At 45.5% G+C, this 18,822-nt stretch overlaps 1 protein-coding gene across 1 annotated transcript in view; it reads right to left on the reverse strand.

Annotated features, from left to right (window-relative positions):
* unc13d (unc-13 homolog D (C. elegans)) overlaps nt 1–17,157 on the reverse strand; it is a 147,260-nt gene extending 130,103 nt beyond the window's left edge. Inside the window, exon 1 of the mRNA XM_068004395.1 lies at nt 16,983–17,157. The gene's annotated coding sequence lies outside the window, so the exon portion shown is untranslated. The remainder of the gene's footprint in view (nt 1–16,982) is intronic.
* Between the last annotated feature and the right edge of the window lie 1,665 nt (nt 17,158–18,822).

The raw sequence follows: 18,822 nt of genomic DNA on the forward strand, positions 1-18,822 counted from the left end.
TAGGAGACGGTGTAATGAGCCTGGATTTGGACACGGTGAGACTGCAGAGAGGAGGAAGGGTGTGTAGGACAGGGGATTTGGAACTTAGGGGGAAGAAAATGTGTCCAGTTTGGAAAAAGAAAGGACAACTGTGTAAATACTGGAAAAGTCACAATTTAATAATTCTTTCTGGGATGTGAGTGACCCTGGAAAGGCCGGCATTTATTGTCGATCCCTAGTTGTCCTGAGAAGGTGGTGGTGGGCCTTCTCCTTGAACTGCTACAGTCCTTCATAGAATCATAGAATGATACAGCACAGAAGAAGGCCATTCGGCCCATCGTGCCTGGGCAATTAGTCCCATTCCTCTGCCCTTTCCCCATAGCCCTGCAAAATTTTCCCCTTCAACTATTTATCCAATTACATTTTGAAAGTTACTATTGAATCTGTTTCCACCACCCTTTCAGGCAGTGCATTCCCGATCACCACAACTCGCTACTTAAAAAAATGTCTCCTCATCTCCCCTCTGACTCTTTTGCCAATTGCCTTAAATCTGTGCCCCTGGTTACTGACCCTTCTGCCACTGGAAACAGTTTCTCCTTATTTACTCTATCAAAATCCTTCATGATTTTGAACACCTCGATCAAATTTCCCCTTAACCTTCTCTGCTCTGAGGAGAACAACCCCAGCTTCTCCAGTCTCCTCACATAACTGAAGTCCCTCATCCCTGGAACCATTCTAGTAAATCTCTTCTGCACCCTCTCTAAGGCCTTGACATCCTTCCTAAAGTGTGGTGCCCAGAATTGAACACAATTCTCCAGTGGGGCCTAACCAGTGTTTTATAAAGGTTTGGCATAACTTCATTGCTTTTGTACATCTATGCCTCTATTTACAAATCCGAGGGTCCTGTATGCCTTTTTGACAGCCTTCTCAACTTGTCCTGCCACCTTCAAAGATTTGTGTACGTACACCCCCAGGTCTCTCTGTTCCTGTACCCCCTTTACAATTGTACCATTTAGTTTATATTGCCTCTCCTCATTCTTCCTACCAAAATGTATCACTTTACACTTCATACTTCTCTGTGTTAAATTTCATCTGCCATGTGTCTGCTCATTTCACCAGTCTGTCTCTGTCCTCTTGAAGGCTGTTACTATTCTCCTCACTGTTTACTACATTTCGTGTCATTTGCAAAATTTGAAATTATGCCCTGTATACCCAAGTCCAGGTCATTAATCTATATCAGAAAGAGCAGTGGTCCCAAAACCAACCCCTGGGGGACACCACTGTATACTTCCCTCCAGTCTGAAAAATAATCGTTCACCACTACTCTGCTGTCTGACCCTTAGCCAATTTCAATTCCATGCAGCCACTGCCCCTTTAACCTCATGGGCTTCAATTTTGCTAACAAGTCTATTATATGGTATTTTATGAAAAGCCTTTTGAAAGTCCATATACACATCAACCACACTACCCTCATCAACTCTCTCCGTTACTTCATCAAAGAACTCAATCAAGTTAATCAAACATGATTTGCCTTTAACAAATCCGTGCTGGCTTTCATTTATTAGCCCTACTTTTCCAAGTGCCAATGAATGTAGTCCTTGTGCTGATGGTCTTCGCACAATGGTAGGAAATAGGGAATTCCAAAATACTGACCCAGCGATGAACAAACAATGGTATATGTCCAAGTCAGGATGGTGTGAGACTTGGAGGCACTGGCTCCCCCAGGACATTGCTGCTCTTGTCCTTCTCGGTGGTCACAGGGGAGGGAGGTGCTGCAGTACCTCCTGTAGACAGTACATACTACAGCTACAGCACTGGTAGTAGGGTTATATAGACATAGTAGACACAGTAATAATACTTTAACACAACACACATAGTAACAATATCCCCACACAGCTCACACAGTAACTCTGTTATTTAAGAAAGATGAGAGAGAGAAACCAGGAAATTATGAACCTGTTAATCTAACATCTGTTAGAATCTGTAATTAAGGACAAAGTGACTGAGCACTTAGAGAAATTTGAGCTGATTAGAGAGAGCCAACATGCATTTGTAAAGGGTAGGTCATGTTTAATGAACTTGATTGAATTTTTTGAGGAAGTGACTAAAGTAGCAGACAGGGAATGTCAACGGATATAGTTTATATGGACTTCCAGGAGGCATTCGGTAAGGTTCCACGTAAGAGACTGTTAGCTAAAATTAAAGCTTGTGGAATTGAAGTTAGGAGATTGGTTAAGCAATAGAAGACAGAGAGTAGGGGTAATAGGTATGAACTCGAATTGGAAGGAAGTGATTTGTGGTGTCCCACAAGGATCTGTGCTGGGGCCTTAACTATTCACTATATTTATTAATGACTTAGGTAACATAATAGAGAACCATATATCCAAATTTGTCAATGACACAAAGATTGGTGGTATAGTAGGTAGAGTAGACGGGAGCATAAAATTACAAAGAGTTATTGATAGATTAAGTAAGTGGGCAAAACTGTGGCAGATGGATTTCAACCCAGGTAAGTGTGAGGTCATCCATTTTGGACCAAAAAAGGATTGGTCCGAGTATTTTTTAAATGGTGAAGAGCTGGGAACAGTGAAGGTCTAAAGAGATTCAGGGGTCCATGTACACAGATCACTAAAGTGTAGTGATCAGGTCCAAAAAAAAATCAAAAAGGCGAATGGAATGTTAGCCTTTATAACTAGAGGGCTAGAATATAAAGGGGAGGAAGTTTTGCTACAGCTACACAAAGCCCTGGTTAGACCACATCTGGAATACTGTGTACAGTTCTGGGCACTGCACCTTAGAAAGGATATATTGGCCTTGGAAGGAGTGCAGTGCAAATTCACCAGAATGTTACCAGGGCTCCAAGGGTTAAATTAGAGAAGGGATTATGTAAACTAGGCTTGTGTTCCCTGGAGTATAGAGGTTAAGGGGTAATTTCATAGAATCATAAAATCATAGAATCATAGAGTGGTTACAGCACAGAAGGAGGCCATTCGGCCCATCGAGTCTGTGCTGGCTCTTTGTAACAGCAATCAAGTTAGTCCCAATCCCCCATTCTTTATAGCCCTGCAAATTTTTCCCTTCAAGTAATTATCTAATTCCTTTTTGAAAGCCACGACTGAATCTGCTTCCACCACCTTTTCAGGCAGCAGATTCCAGATCATAACCACTCGCTGCATAAAAATGTTTTTCCTAATGTCGCCTTTGGTTCTTTTGCCAATCACCTTAAATCTGTGTCCTCTGGTTCTCGACCCGGCCACCAAAGGGAACAGTTTCTCTTTATTTACTTTATCTAAATCCTTCATGATTTTGAACACTTCTATCAAATCTCCTCTCAACCTTCTGTGCTCCACGGAGAACAACCCCAGCTTCTCCAGTCTATCCACGTAACTGAAGTCCCTCGTCCCTGGAACCATTCTAGTAAATCTTTTCTGCACCCTCTCTAAGGCCTTCACATCCTTCCTAAAGTGCGGTGCCCAGAATTGGACACAATGGTCCAGTTGTGGCCAAACTAGCGATTTATAAAGGTTCATCACGACTTCCTTGCTTTTGTACTCTATGCCTCTATTTATAAAGCCCAGGATCCCATATGCTTTTTTAACCACTTTCTCAACCTGCCCTGCCACCTTCAAAGATTTGTGCACGCACACCCCCAGATCTCTCCGTTCCTGCACCCCCTTTAGAATTGAACCATTTAGTTTATATTGCCTCTCCTCATTCTTCCTGCCAAAATGTATCACTTCGCAATTCTTTGTGTTAAATTTCATCTGCCACGTGTCCGCCCATTCCACCAGCCTGTCTATGTCCTCACTGTTTACTACACTTCCAAGTTTTGTGTCATCTGCAGATTTTGGAATTGTGCCCTGTACACCCAAGTTCAAGTCATTAATATATATCAATAAAAGCAGTGGTCCTAGTATTGACCCCTTTGATTGAGGTTTTCAGGATTTTGAAAGGAATTGATAGGGTGGATAGAGAGAAACTTTTTCCGATGGTGGGGGAGTCTGGGACAAGGGGATATAACCTTAAAATGAGAGCCTGGCCATTCAGGAGAGAAGTTAGGAAACATTTCTTCACACAAAGGGTGGTAGAAATGTGGAACTCTCTCCCACATAAAGCAGTAGATGCTCGCTCAATTAATAATTTTAAATCTGAGATCAATAGCCAAGGATATGAAGGGATATAGACGCAAGGCGGGTGGATGGAGTTAGGATACAGATCAGCCATGCTCTCAATGAATGGCGGAACAGGCTCAAGGGGCTGAATGGCTACTCCTGTTCCTATGTAACAATATTACAACACATAAGAAATAGTAGCAGGAGTAGGCCATATGGCCCCTGGAGCCTGCTCTGCCATTCAATAAGATCATAGCTGATCCACCTCAACTCCACTTTCCCCTATCCCGATATCCCTTGATTCCCTTAGTATCCAAATATCCATCGATCTCAGTTTTGAATATACTGAACGACGCAGCATCCACAGCCCTCTGGGGTAGAGAATTCCAAAGAGTCACAACCCTCTGAGTGAAGAAATTTTTCCTCATCTCAGTCCTAAATGGCCGACTTATTATCCTGAGACTATGTCTCCTAATTCTAGACTTTCCAGCCTTGGGAAACATCCTCTCAGCGTCTACCCTGTCAAGCCCTCTTAGAATGTTATATGTTCCAATGAGATCACCTCTCATTCTTCTAAACTCCAGAGGATATAGGCCAATTCTACTCATTCTTTCCTCACAGGACAACCCTTTCATTTCAGGAATCAATCTAGTGAACCTTCCTTAGGTAAGGAGACCAAAACTGTACACAGTACTCCAGGTGTGGTCTCTCCAAAGCCCTATATAATTGCTTTCAGAGGCTTTCTCCTTCGTCAGGTGAGCGTGGAATCCCACACTCACCTGACGAAGGAGGAAGCCTCCAAAAGCTTGTGATTTTCAAATAAAACAGTTGGACTATAACCTGGTGTTGTAAGATTCCTTACATTTGTCAACCCCAGTCCATCACCGGCATCTCCACATCTTGCCTATATAATTGCAGCAGGGTATTTGCAACTCTTGTACTCAAACACATATATTAATATTACCCCAAGACAACAAATTCAGTAATGAAACAGTAATTACCCCCACAGTACACATAGTAATAATACTTCAACATAACACACACAATAACAATGTCCTAACACAACATACGCGATAATAATACTCTAACACATGGCACACACTAATAGTACACCAACAAAACAAACACAGTATTAATACTCTAACACAGAACACATAGTAATAATACTCCACAATAATAATATTCCATCTCAGTAATAATACCCCAGCATAACACACAATAATAATACCTAACATAACCCACAGAGTAATAATACTCTAACACAGTACAAATACTGATACTGCCCCTTCACAACATAGCTGAGTAATTCTCGAATACAGCCTGCCTAATCCTGTGTCACGCAACGCCTGCACCCACTCTCCAGCACAGGTCACTGGAGAATGATCAGGAGCAGGAGTCCTGGCTGGTTCCCCATCCCACGGACATTGAGGATATTTGTAACCCTCCTACTGCTGCCCCAGCTGAGATCAACACAGACCAGGTTCGAGCTATTTATTTTATTGACCTTGTGTTCTAGGTAAGCAGGGCCATGGTAACTGAAGTATGTGGTTTCTGACTTAAGTCCTGAGACGTCTCTACTAGGAGGATCCTTCCTTGTGGGTTCAAGTTCCACTCCAGAGACTTAAGCACATAATCCAGGCTGACACTCCAGTGCAGTACTGAGGGAGTGCTGCACTGTTGGAGGGGCCGTCTTTCGGCCCTGTCTGCCCTCTCAGGTGGATGTAAAAGATCCCACGGCACTATTTCGAAGAAGATCAGGGGAGTTCTCCCTGGTGACTTGGCCAATATTTATCCCTCAATCAACATCACTAAAACAGATTTTCTGGCCATTTATCTCATTGCTGTTTGTGGGATCTTGCTGTGCATATAATGGCTACCACGTTTCCCCACATTACAACAGTGACTACACTTCCAAAGCCTATCATTGGCTGTGAAGTGCTCTGGGACGTTGTGAGGTTGTAAAGGCGCTATATAAATGCAAGTTCTTTCGTTTTTTTCTTTCTTTATCTGAAGCTCAGTGCAGTCTCATTGTACAGTTACGTCACCTTGAGGACTCTCTGGATGGCTCAGTGGCTAAAGTCACTGCCCTGTGTTACTGACCCATACAGATCAGAATGACCCAAGTTCAATTCCTACTTTGTGCTGAGTTAGCTGATCTCATCCTGTGATGGGGGTAACAGTTATCCTCAGTGTCCCGAGCTAGGGAAGCGAAAACCAGCCAGGAGTCCAGCTCCTGGTCACTATCCCGTGACCCCTGCTTCAAAGTGCGGGTGTGTGGATATCGAGTGAGGAAAGACATGGTGCATCCTGTGGGCGAATGATGTGTTCACACTCACTATCTGGGCACATGCAAGAAGAATGGCCACTGCAGGGTGATTGCTGCCTGTGGAGCTGCACTGAAGTAAGAGTCAACAAGCTCACAGAAAACTGGAGGCAAAAAGCTTTGTGAGGACCATAACCAATGGAGACCATTTGGCCCATCCAGCTATCCCTTCTGTATTCACTAACACTTGGGGGAAGGCAAGACACTGAAGCATGGCTCTCACAAGTAAGACTCATCGTTAACAACAGCACATAGACTATACTCCACCCCCCACCCCCATCCTTCAGACCTTACACAGTGCAAACCCCTCCCTCACTCATCATCGTTCAGACCTTACACAGTCCAAACGCCTCCCCCACCCCATCCTTCAGACCTTACACAGTCCAAACTCCTCCCCCACCCCATCCTTCAGACCTTACACAGACCAAACCCCTCCCCCACCCCCATCCTTCAGACCTTACACAGTCCAAACACCTCCCCCACCCCATCCTTCAGACCTTACACAGTCCAAACGCCTCCCCCACCCCATCCTTCAGACCTTACACAGACCAAACCCCTCCCCCACCCCCATCCTTCAGACCTTACACAGTCCAAACACCTCCCCCACCCCATCCTTCAGACCTTACACAGTCCAAACTCCTCCCCCACCCCATCCTTCAGACCTTACACAGACCAAACCCCTCCCCCACCCCCATCCTTCAGACCTTACACAGTCCAAACACCTCCCCCACCCCATCCTTCAGACCTTACACAGACCAAACCCCTCCCCCACTCACCATCCTTCAGACCTTACACAGACCAAACTCCTCCCCCACTCACCATCCTTCAGACTTTACACAGACCAAACCCCACCCCCACTCACCATCCTTCAGACTTTACACAGACCAAACCCCTCCCCCACTCACCATCCTTCAGACCTTACACAGACCAAACTCCTCCCCCACTCACCATCCTTCAGACTTTACACAGACCAAACCCCACCCCCACTCACCATCCTTCAGACTTTACACAGACCAAACCCCTCCCCCACTCACCATCCTTCAGACTTTACACAGACCAAACCCCTGCCCCACTCACCATCCTTCAGACTTTACACAGACCAAACCCCTCCCCCACTCACCATCCTTCAGACTTTACGCTGAAGAATTACCTGGGAGGAAGGGGTAATTACTGCCCTGAAAAACATTTAATTTCTTTTGTTAGCATCATCGATTTGGTCCAACAAACTAGTGGCAATTCAACAACAGCAACTTGCATTTAATATAGCACCTTTAACATAAATTGACAATGAGCCACATAAAGAGATATTAGGACAGGTGATCACTACATTTTACTGTATTTTTCTACTCAATAAAGGTATTTTATTCACTTTTTTGTAGTTGTTGAAGTAACACATTGGCCCTGAATTTCCTCAATTGATTCACGCTGCTGTTACAACTTTTTTTTAAAGTGCTACATATGCCGCTGGCCTCTAGAGGGAGACACATGGAAGTTTCCTGGGTATGCTCATTTGCATAGGAGGAGCCAGAGGAGAGGAGTGCACAGCTGCACCCATTCAGAGCACTTTGATATCCTGGATGTATTTTGTGTATGTCTTTTTCTTTAGATTCAATTTTATCCTCACCTCCTTATTTATCCATGATATCTCATTCATGACAAGTTTATACGTATTTTTTAGTGGAATATATTTCTCCTATCGATCTCTCCTTTAAATATTGCCCACTAGTCTACCTCTGTCAATATTTGTTACTGTTCTACCTTTGTCAGTATTTTTCTTCCAGTTTACCTTCCTTAGCTCCATCCTCATTATTTTTTTCCCAATCTATTATTTTGGCATTTGTACTATTTATATCTCTTTCAGTCATTATCTTCAACCTTATTATATTATGATCACTACTCCCTAGATGTTCTCCCACACTTATCTTATCTACTCAGCTCCATTTCCCAATACTAGAGTGGTTCCTCCCTTGTTGGGCTTCTTACATATTGGGTCAGAGCAGAGTCTTGTACACCCTGTAGAAATTTCTCCCCTTTCACTCCCTCTCCCTGCCAATGAATTTGGGGAGAGTTGAAATCCCTCATAAGTATGATTCTGTATTCTTACTCATTTCATATATTTGCCTCCATATTTCTCCCTCTACTACACTGATCAAAGTAATATTCTGGGATCACTTCCATCTATTTGATATACTGGATGAGGCCCAACCTTAACCCTCTTCTCTCTAGAATGTAGAACTTAAGCTTCGCTAATTTTAAACTATTACATCTCCCTCAAGGATGCTTTGTCAGTTCTCAAATTGCATCAGCTTTATTTTGATGATATTCCCGATGGTTCAGTTAGTATAGGGAGGCGGTGACTGGAAGGTTCCAGGTTCAATCTGCATTGAGGTAACCAATCCTGGCAGTTGGCAGTTGGATTCCCGCTCCCAATCATCGAGGATTCCCACTCCCAATCATCGAGGATTCCCACTCCCAATCATCGAGGAATCCCAATCATCGAGGATTCCCACTCCCAATCATCGAGGAATCCCACTCCCAATCATCGAGGAATCCCAATCATCAATGGTTCCCACTCCCAATCATCGATGATTCCCGCTCCCAATCGTCGATGGTTCCCGTTCCCAATCGTCGATGGTTCCCGTTCCCAATCGTCGATGGTTCCCGCTCCCAATCGTCGATGGTTCCCGCTCCCAATCGTCGAGGATTCCCACTCCCAATCATCGAGGAATCCCAATCATCAATGGTTCCCGCTCCCAATCGTCGATGGTTCCCGCTCCCAATCGTTGAGGATTCCCACTCCCAATCATCGAGGAATCCCAATCATCAATGGTTCCCGCTCCCAATCGTCGATGGTTCCCGCTCCCAATCGTCGAGGATTCCCGCTCCCAATCGTCGATGGTTCCCGCTCCCAATCGTCGAGGATTCCCGCTCCCAATCGTCGAGGATTCCCGCTCCCAATCGTCGAGGATTCCCGCTCCCAATCGTCGAGGATTCCCGCTCCCAATCATCGAGGGTTCTCACTCCCAATCATCGACGATTCCCGCTCCCAATCGTCGAGGGTTCTCACTCCCAATCATCGACGATGCCCGCTCCCAATCGTCGAGTGTTTCCACTCCCAATCATTGAGGATTCCCATTCCCAATCAGTGAAGGTTCTCACTCCTAATCAGTGAAACTTCTCACTCCTAATCAGTGCTTGGTAACCCCTGCTGTTCTCTTAATTCTTCATCTATAAACTACCCCTCAATAGTATCATCCACAGGCACATGGTCAGCTTCCATACATCCACTGACAACACTCAGTTCTACTTTTCCACCACTTCCCTCAACCCCAAAGCCATATTAATGTTCTATGACTGACATTAGTCATAGAACAACCAGAATTTCCTCCAACTGGGAAGACCAAAGCCGTCATTTTTGGCTCCTGCCAAAAACTCTGTTGCCTTGACAGAGACTCTCTTCCCCCTCCCAGACTCCTCGCTCAGACTGAACCAGACTGGTATGCAACCTGAGCAATCGGTTCTACCCAGAGCTGAGCTTGAAGCGTTACATCCTCTCCATAATCAACACCTTCACAACATCACTCCATCACCACTGAAATCCTTTGTCCACACCCTTATCACTTCTGTACTCAGTTTCTCCAATTCCCTCCTTGCCTTTCATAAGAACATAAGAAATAGGAGCAGGAGTAGGCCACACGGCCCCTCGAGCCTGCTCCGCCATTCAATAAGATCATGGCTGATCTTCTACCTCACACCACTTCCAACCTCCGGCCGTTATGAACTCCAACTTTTCCAAAACTCCATTGCCCATATCCTATCCTGTACTAAGTCCCATTTGCCTATCACTCCATCCTCCCTGACCTGCACCAGCTCCCTTTCCCCCAACGCATCTAATTGAAGATCCTCATCTACAAATCCTGCCACATTCTTGCCTCCTGTGCCCTGCAATCCTCTGAATGCAGCCTGCTGTGCATCCTTCCCTTTCACCTCACCAATGGTGTCAGAGCAATCAGCTTCCTCACCCTGCTCTCTGGGACCTCCTCCCAAAACCGCTCCAACCTCTCTACCTTTGGAAGCTTTTTCAAAGCCCATCTCTTCACCCAAGCGGTCGGTCACTCCTCCTAATTCCCCTCACAGAAGATCAGAGCCCATTGCTTTCCTCCTCTGCAAAAATACTTGGAGTATTTTTACTATAAAGGTTCTGTACAAATGTTAGTCATTGTCTAGAATAAGTTTGCATGATCACAGAACTAAATGTAATTCCGTATTTCTACTTATGGACTTCAGGAAACAGACTGCTATGCTTTTGGAGAGCCCATCCATTGAAGGATGCTGTATCAGTCGGAAAGGATCAGCTATGCCATCAGTGGGGATGATGCTGGCCCCAGGAAGCCCTGCAGAAAAGTCTCTTAAGGAGCTTTCAATGGCTGCATCCCAGAGGAAGATGGAACAGTGCCATGTGCACTGTTGATGAAAGGATTTGGGGAGTTGTTCAGGGCCAGCGTTTGACGTGAGGCCAACGATTCCCCTCTTCTGCTGCTCTAGATACTTCCACCATTCAGCAGCACAGTTGGACTCTTCCCCCAAGGGTGACAACCATTTGGCTGTGGATGAATCCTTCTCCCCCCTTCTGTGCCTTGTCGCCACCACCTAAGATGGTTGAAGCCTTGAATACAGTGGAGCTGGGTGAAGACGGCTCCTCTGCAGGGACAAGAAGGAACATAGCAATAGGAGTAGGCCGTTCAGCCCCTCGAGTCTGTTCCACCATTCCATTAGATCATGGCTGATCTGTATTTTAACTCCATCTATCCGCCTTAATACCCTCACCCAACAAAAATCTATCAATCTCAGTTTTGAAATTATCAATTGACCCGCAGCCTCAACAGCCTTTTGGGGAGAGAGTTCCAGATTTCCACTGTGTGAAGAAGTGCTTTCTGACATCACTCCTGAAGAGCCTAGCTCTAATTTAAAGGTTATGTCCTCTTGTTCTGGACTCCCCCACCAGAGGAAATAGTTTCTCTCTATGTACAAGGGGGCAGAAGTTATGCTGCAGCTTTACAAAACCCTGGTTAGACCGCACCTGGAGTACTGTGAGCAGTTCTGGGCACCGCACCTTCGGAAGGACATATTGGCCTTGGAGGGCGTGCAGCGTAGGTTTACTAGAATGATACCTGGACTTCAAGGGTTAAGTTACGAGGAGAGATTACACAAATTGGGGTTGTATTCTCTCGAGTTTCAAAGGTTAAGGGGCGATCTGATCGAAGTTTATAAGATATTAAGGGGAACAGATAGGGTGGATAGAGAGAAACTATTTCCGCTGGTTGGGGATTTTAGGAGTAGGGGGCACAGTCTAAAAATTAGAGCCAGACCTTTCAGGAGCGAGATTAGAAAATATTTCTACACACAAAGGGTTGTAGAAGTTTGGAACTCTCTTCCGCAAATGGCAATTGATACTAGCTCAATTGCTAAATTTAAATCTGAAATAGATAGCTTTTTGGCAACCAAAGGTATTAAGGGATATGGGCCAAAGGCAGGTATATGGAGTTAGATCACAGATCAGCCATGATCTTATCAAATGTCGGAGCAGGCACGAGGGGCTGAATGGCCTACTCCTGTTCCTATGTTCCTATCTACCCTGTCAACTCCTTTAATCATCTTAAACACCTCAATTAGATCACCCCTTAATCTTCTATACTCAAGGGAATACAAGCCTAGTCTTGCAACCTGCCCTCATAATTTAACCCTTTTAGTCCAAGTATCATTCTGGTGAATCTGTGCTGCACCTCCTCCAAGGCCAATATATCCTTCCTGAGGTGCGGTGCCCAGAACTGAACGCAGTCTCCAGATGGGGTCAAACCAGAGCTCTGTACAGCTGGAACATAACTTCACCCCTTTATATTCCATTAGCCTTTTAAATTATTTTTTGTACCTGTTCACTAGCTTTTAGTGATTTCTGTACTTGGACCCCCTAAATCTTTCTGCTCCTCCACAGTTCCGAGCTTCTCACCATTTAGAAAATACTCTGATCGATCTTTCTTAGGCCCAAAGTGGACGACCTCACACTTCCCCACATTGAACTCCATCTGCCACAGTTTTGCCCACTCACTTAATCTATCAATGTCCCTTTGCAACTTTCTGCTCCCATCTACACTATTTACTGTGCCACCTAACTTAGTGTCATCAGCAAACTTGGATATACAGCTCTCAATTCCTTCATCCAAGTCATTTATAAATTTAGTGAAAAGCTGAGGCCCCAGTACAGATCGCTGGGGGACACCACTAGTCACATCCTGACAATTTGAGTACATGCCTATTATCCCTTCACTCTGTCTCTTACCTCCTAACCAATTCCTACCCATGTCAATAGATTGCCTCCAATTCCATGTGCTCTCATTTTTGTTAACAGTCTCTCATGTGGAACCTTATCGAATGCCTTCTGGAAGTCCATATAAATAACATCCATAGGCACTCCCTTATCCACCATGTTAGTTACCGCCTCAAAAAATTCAACTAGATTAATTAGACATGACTTACCCTTTACAAATCCATGCTGGCTCTCTTCATATTTGTCCAAGTGCTCAGTCACTCTGTCCCTAATAACAGATTCTAGTAACTTCCCCACAGCAGACGTTAGACTAATAGGCCTATAATTTCCTAATTGATCTCTCCCACCCATCTTAAATAATGGAGTGACTTTGGCAGTTTTCCAATCCAAGGGGACAATTCCTGAATCGAGAGAGTTTTGGGAGATCATGACTAACACATCTACAATTTCCTCACCGACTCCTTTTAATACCCTGGGGTGGAAACCATCAGGTCCTGGAGATTTGTCTATCTCGAGTTTCATTATTTTCTCCATCACCATTTTTTTATATTAAATCTACTAAGTTCCTCCCCTTGATTTATTTTTAGTTTTCCTCGTATCTCTGGTATTTTATCCCCATCCTCTATTGTGAAGACCAATACAAAGTAAGTATTTAGCAAGTCTGCCATTTCCTGATTTTCAATTACAATATCTCCTGTGTCTGTCTTTAAGGGGCACACATTACTCTTAGCCTCTCTCTTTCTCTTAATATATTTGTAAAAACCTTGTGTTGTCCTTGATATCCCTCGTATGATTTTTCTCATATTCCCTTTTTGCGGCTCTTACCACTTTCTTTGTATCACTCTGCTGTTCTTTTTATCTCCCCCAGTCCACGGGATCTCTATTGTTCTTTGTCTTCGTAAAAACCCTATCTTTTAGTTTCACACTATCTCTCACTTCCCTTGTTGACCAAGATTGTTTAATTACACAACTCGAGCTCTTGCCCTTTAGGGGAATGTACAGGACTTGTATTCTACCAAATATTTCTTTGAAAACCTCCCAATGTTCATCTGTAGTTTTATCCGTTAATAGTTCTGCCCAGTCTATTGTGGTCAATTTCTACCTCATCCCTCCAAAGTCCGCCTTACCTAAATTTAACACCTTGGTTCGTGACTCACCCTTCTCCCTCTCAAACCTAATATCGAATTCAATCATCTTATGGTCACTGTTAGCTCGGTGTTCCCTTAGCATCAGATTGTTGGCTCATTACTCATCACTAAATCTAATATGGCTTATTCTCTTGTTCAAGACACAATGCTCCAGAAAACTGTCCCAAATACACTCAAGAAATTCGCTGCCTTTGAAATTCTGCTTCTCCCAGTCTGTGTGAAAATGAAAGTCTCCCATTATAACCACACTGTTTTTGCAACAAGCTTCTCTGATCTCTGTGTTCATCCCTCTACTTTATCACAGGGGGTCAATAAACAACTCCCACCAAAGTCTTGCATCCTTTATCTATTCCTCAATTCTACCCAGAGAGTTTCTACTGCCTGCTCACCCTGACTGATATCCCCACTTTCTAATACTGTAATAGTGTCCTTTATCAACATTGCTACTCCTCCTCTTCCAATTTCCCTGTCCTTTCTAAAGACCTTATAACCTGGAATATTTATCTCCCAGTCATGTGCAGTTTGTAGCCAGGTCTCAGTGATGGTCACTACATCATACCCTTTAAGCTGAATTTGTGTTTCTAATTCCCTTGTTTTATTCCTTGTGCTATGTGCATTAGTGTATAGAACTCTTATTTGGGTAACAGATCCTGCCTTGCCCTTTTGCTCTGATGCTGTTTTTCTCACACTTTTTAACTTGTGAGAAAGAGATTTTCATCATTTCTGTTGTATTTTGATCCGTTATTTTGTTATTATTTCCTATATTTTTTTCTGAACCTGAAGTATTTATATTACCTTTAATACGATTGATGACCTGGACTTCAGTCTCATCCCTTTTTCTTATCTTTAGGTTAGTTTCACTTTTATTTTTATTTCTGCCTGATCCCTCCCTCTCCCCCCTCTTTATTGGTTTAAAGTACTTTCTACAGCCCTATTTATCCTTTCTGCTAGGACCTTGGTCCCAGCCTGCTTCAGATGCAGCCCTTCCTGTCCCAGTACTGGTGCCAATGTCCCATGAAATGGAACCCCCCTTTCCCACATCAATCCTTGTGGGAAAGAAGGATGTTTTGCAGTTTATAAGATAACAATAAACATAAGTTGCAAATGGACTTCGACTACCACAGACAGGCCAGTATAAGGAGACCATGTGCTGCTGTCAGGTGTTGTACAAGCGTCTTGTTTCGTGAGTTAAAGACTTTACAAATTGCTGCTCAAGATCCAATTCGGGCACAGTGCTTTTCAGCTACCTTTCCTGTATGGTGGGTGGAGGGAAGAATATATTTACACTCAACGCACTGCTGGACCTCTGGGTTAAGGTTTCTCCCCCAGGGATGAACTTGACTTGTTTTCATTGGCCTGCAGCATGTTTGCCCCCCACTATGAGACTGAGATTCCTTGATGAGACCTGGACCTGTCAGTCAGCCTCCTTCCATTGCACCATTCTTATCTCAGTCCTGTGACCTTTGACCAATGTTAGATATTTTAAGGACACTTTTGCCCCCAACTCATAGGCAGAAGTTGGCCTCAGGACCATCTACGATGCCCTGACAAAAGGGGTTATTTTGTACCTCCTCTACCACGAGCAGCACCTGCTCATTAGCATTAATTTGCATACATTAGGAGACCAGAATGCACCTTGTGGAGGTGAGAAACTTGAATAATTGTTACCAATTTCTGTTTGGGTGCCCAAACCCACCACCACTGGGCACCAAACACTGCTGCTCAGGAATTCCTGGGACAGGAAATAAGAGAACATTCCAGCACGTTCCTGAACTTAATGCCCGTCTGTCAATATATCCCCCCACTCCCCCTTATAGGTTTCAAAAGATTTGCAACCTATCTCTCTCCTATCTTAACCCAGAGAGTGGTTAGAATGTGGAACTCGCTACCACAAGGAGTAGTTGAGGCGAAGAGTATAGATACATTTAAGGGGAAGCTCGATAAACACATGGGGGAGAAAAGAGTAGAAGGATATGCTGATAGGGTTAGATGAAGTAGGGAGGGAGGAGGCTCATGTGGAGCATAAACACCGGCATAGACCTGTTGGGCCGAATGGCCTGTTTCTGTTCTGTACATTCTGTATATTTCTATATAATTCTCTGATGATGAATCTCACTCCTCCCATATTGCTGGTGTTGTTAGTGCTGTAATCTAACAATAGCAAAATGCTCTCCATAAAAACACACCAATATAATGCACATTATGCCTCCTTCACCATTTGCGATCCCTATCATGAAGCTCTTATCCTCTCTCTTAAAAGCCACCATTATAGTCCATACCCTGTATTTGTTTTCATTGCCCTCTCTTTTTGCTCAGGAAACTCACAGAGCTGCATTAGGAACATTAGGACCAGGAGAAGGCCATTCAGCCCCTCGAGCCTGTTCAGCCATTCAATTTGATCATGGCTGATCTGTACCTCAACTCCATTTACATGCTTTAGCTCGATATCCCTTATACCCTTACCCAACAAAAATCTATCCATCTCAGCGTTAGAAATCTTCCGAGCAGCTCTTTATACACCATGTACCTGGTTAGTGGTCAACCGTTATAGCAAGTGATGTTAAACTGCAGACATGAGATCTGACTGTGCCACAGGGCCTGAGGTACAACAACAACAGAGAGAGAGAGACAGAGGAAGAGAGAGACAGAGAGAGGGAGAGAGGGAGGGAGAGAGGGAGGAAGAGAGACAGAGAGGGAGAGACAGAGACAGAGACAGAGGAAGAGAGAGGGAGGAAGACAGACAGAGAGAGAAAGAGAGAGAGAGAGAGACCTGCTTCACCTCATGGGCTAGGAATGACTTTAAAACGCACAGCAGCTCAGAGCCTAAAATCCATCCGGTGCATCTTCCAGAATCATAGAATCACACAGAACAGATGGAGGCCATTCAGCCCATGTCGGCAACAACCCAAGAGAAAGCTTGCAACCCCCCAAAAAAGTCAATCAGCTCGTCTATCAGAGCCAGTGCAATGTAAGATCATTGGTATTTTGTAACTTACTCCAATGAGTTTGCATCTGTCAGATTGATATAAAAAAAAGAAGGGGCTGTTCTCAGGATCCACTCCACAGCCGTGCGAGACACTCAAACTGATACCTACGTTGATTTCTGCTCCTGCGATGCGGGATCATCGACCGATGGAGAAAACATGATTCATTTTAGTAAGTGGCAAACGGGCCCCTTAAAGTTCAGGGCTGCAGACAGCTGGTCGAGTCTCTAGCTTGTGACATACTTTCCAACATCAGAGGAAACCACAAGCTTATCTTTGCCTAACCGTTCAACGGCACAGGAAGTGTCAGCTGTCCCACTCCCCTGCCCCAGCAACACAGTATACACACTACACGCTCCGTCCCAGTAAGGCTGGGGGGACAAGCACTCCTTCCCGCTGTTTATTGGACCTACTGGAGAAATTTTTACTCTCTTATTTCTTACCACTTTTCTTACCTTCCCCCCTGCTCTCCGAACTCTTGCTGGGGTACAATTCCGGCACCGACTGCCCTCTGCACCTCTGCCGACGTGTGTGAGCCTAGACCATGACCATCAGTGGGCCATTCCTCCACAGTGTGCATCACTGTCAGCAGGCCATTCCTCCACGGTGTGCATCACTGTCAGCAGGCTATTCCTCCACGGTGTGCATCGCTGTCAGCAGGCCATTCCTCCACGGTGTGCATCACTATCAGCAGGCCGTTCTTCCACGGTGTGCATCACTGTCAGCAGGCCGTTCCTCCATGGTGTGCATCACTGTCAGCAGGCCATTCCTGCACGGTGTGCATCACTGTCAGCAGGCCATTCCTGCACGGTGTGCATCACTGTCAGCAGGCCATTCCTCCACGGTGTGCATCACTATCAGCAGGCCGTTCTTCCACGGTGTGCATCACTGTCAGCAGGCCGTTCCTCCACGGTGTGCATCACTGTCAGCAGGCCATTCCTGCACGGTGTGCATCACAGTCAGCAGGCCATTCCTCCACGGTGTGCATCACTGTCAGCAGGCCATTCCTGCACGGTGTGCATCGCTATCAGCAGACCATTCCTCCACGGTGTGCATCGCTGTCAGCAGACCATTCCTCCACGTTGTGCATCGCTGTCAGCAGGCCATTCTTCCACGTTGTGCATCGCTGTCAGCAGGCCATTCCTCCACGGTGTGCATCACTGTCAGCAGGCTATTCCTCCACGGTGTGCATCGCTGTCAGCAGGCCATTCCTCCACGGTGTGCATCACTGTCAGCAGGCCATTCCTCCACGGTGTGCATCACTATCAGCAGGCCGTTCTTCCACGGTGTGCATCACTGTCAGCAGGCCGTTCCTCCACGGTGTGCATCACTGTCAGCAGGCCATTCCTGCACGGTGTGCATCACTGTCAGCAGGCCATTCCTGCACGGTGTGCATCACTGTCAGCAGGCCATTCCTCCACGGTGTGCATCACTATCAGCAGGCCGTTCTTCCACGGTGTGCATCACTGTCAGCAGGCCGTTCCTCCACGGTGTGCATCACAGTCAGCAGGCCATTCCTCCACGGTGTGCATCACTGTCAGCAGGCCATTCCTGCACGGTGTGCATCACAGTCAGCAGGCCATTCCTCCACGGTGTGCATCACTGTCAGCAGGCCATTCCTGCACGGTGTGCATCGCTATCAGCAGACCATTCCTCCACGGTGTGCATCGCTGTCAGCAGACCATTCCTCCACGTTGTGCATCGCTGTCAGCAGGCCATTCTTCCACGTTGTGCATCGCTGTCAGCAGGCCATTCCTCCACGGTGTGCATCACTGTCAGCAGGCTATTCCTCCACGGTGTGCATCGCTGTCAGCAGGCCATTCCTCCACAGTGTGCATCACTGTCAGCAGGCCATTCCTGCACGGTGTGCATCACTGTCAGCAGGCCATTCCTCCACAGTGTGCATCACTATCAGCAGACCATTCCTCCACGGTGTGCATCGCTGTCAGCA

The sequence above is a fragment of the Heptranchias perlo genome, chromosome 23 (assembly GCF_035084215.1).
Source record: "Heptranchias perlo isolate sHepPer1 chromosome 23, sHepPer1.hap1, whole genome shotgun sequence".
NCBI lineage: Eukaryota > Metazoa > Chordata > Chondrichthyes > Hexanchiformes > Hexanchidae > Heptranchias > Heptranchias perlo.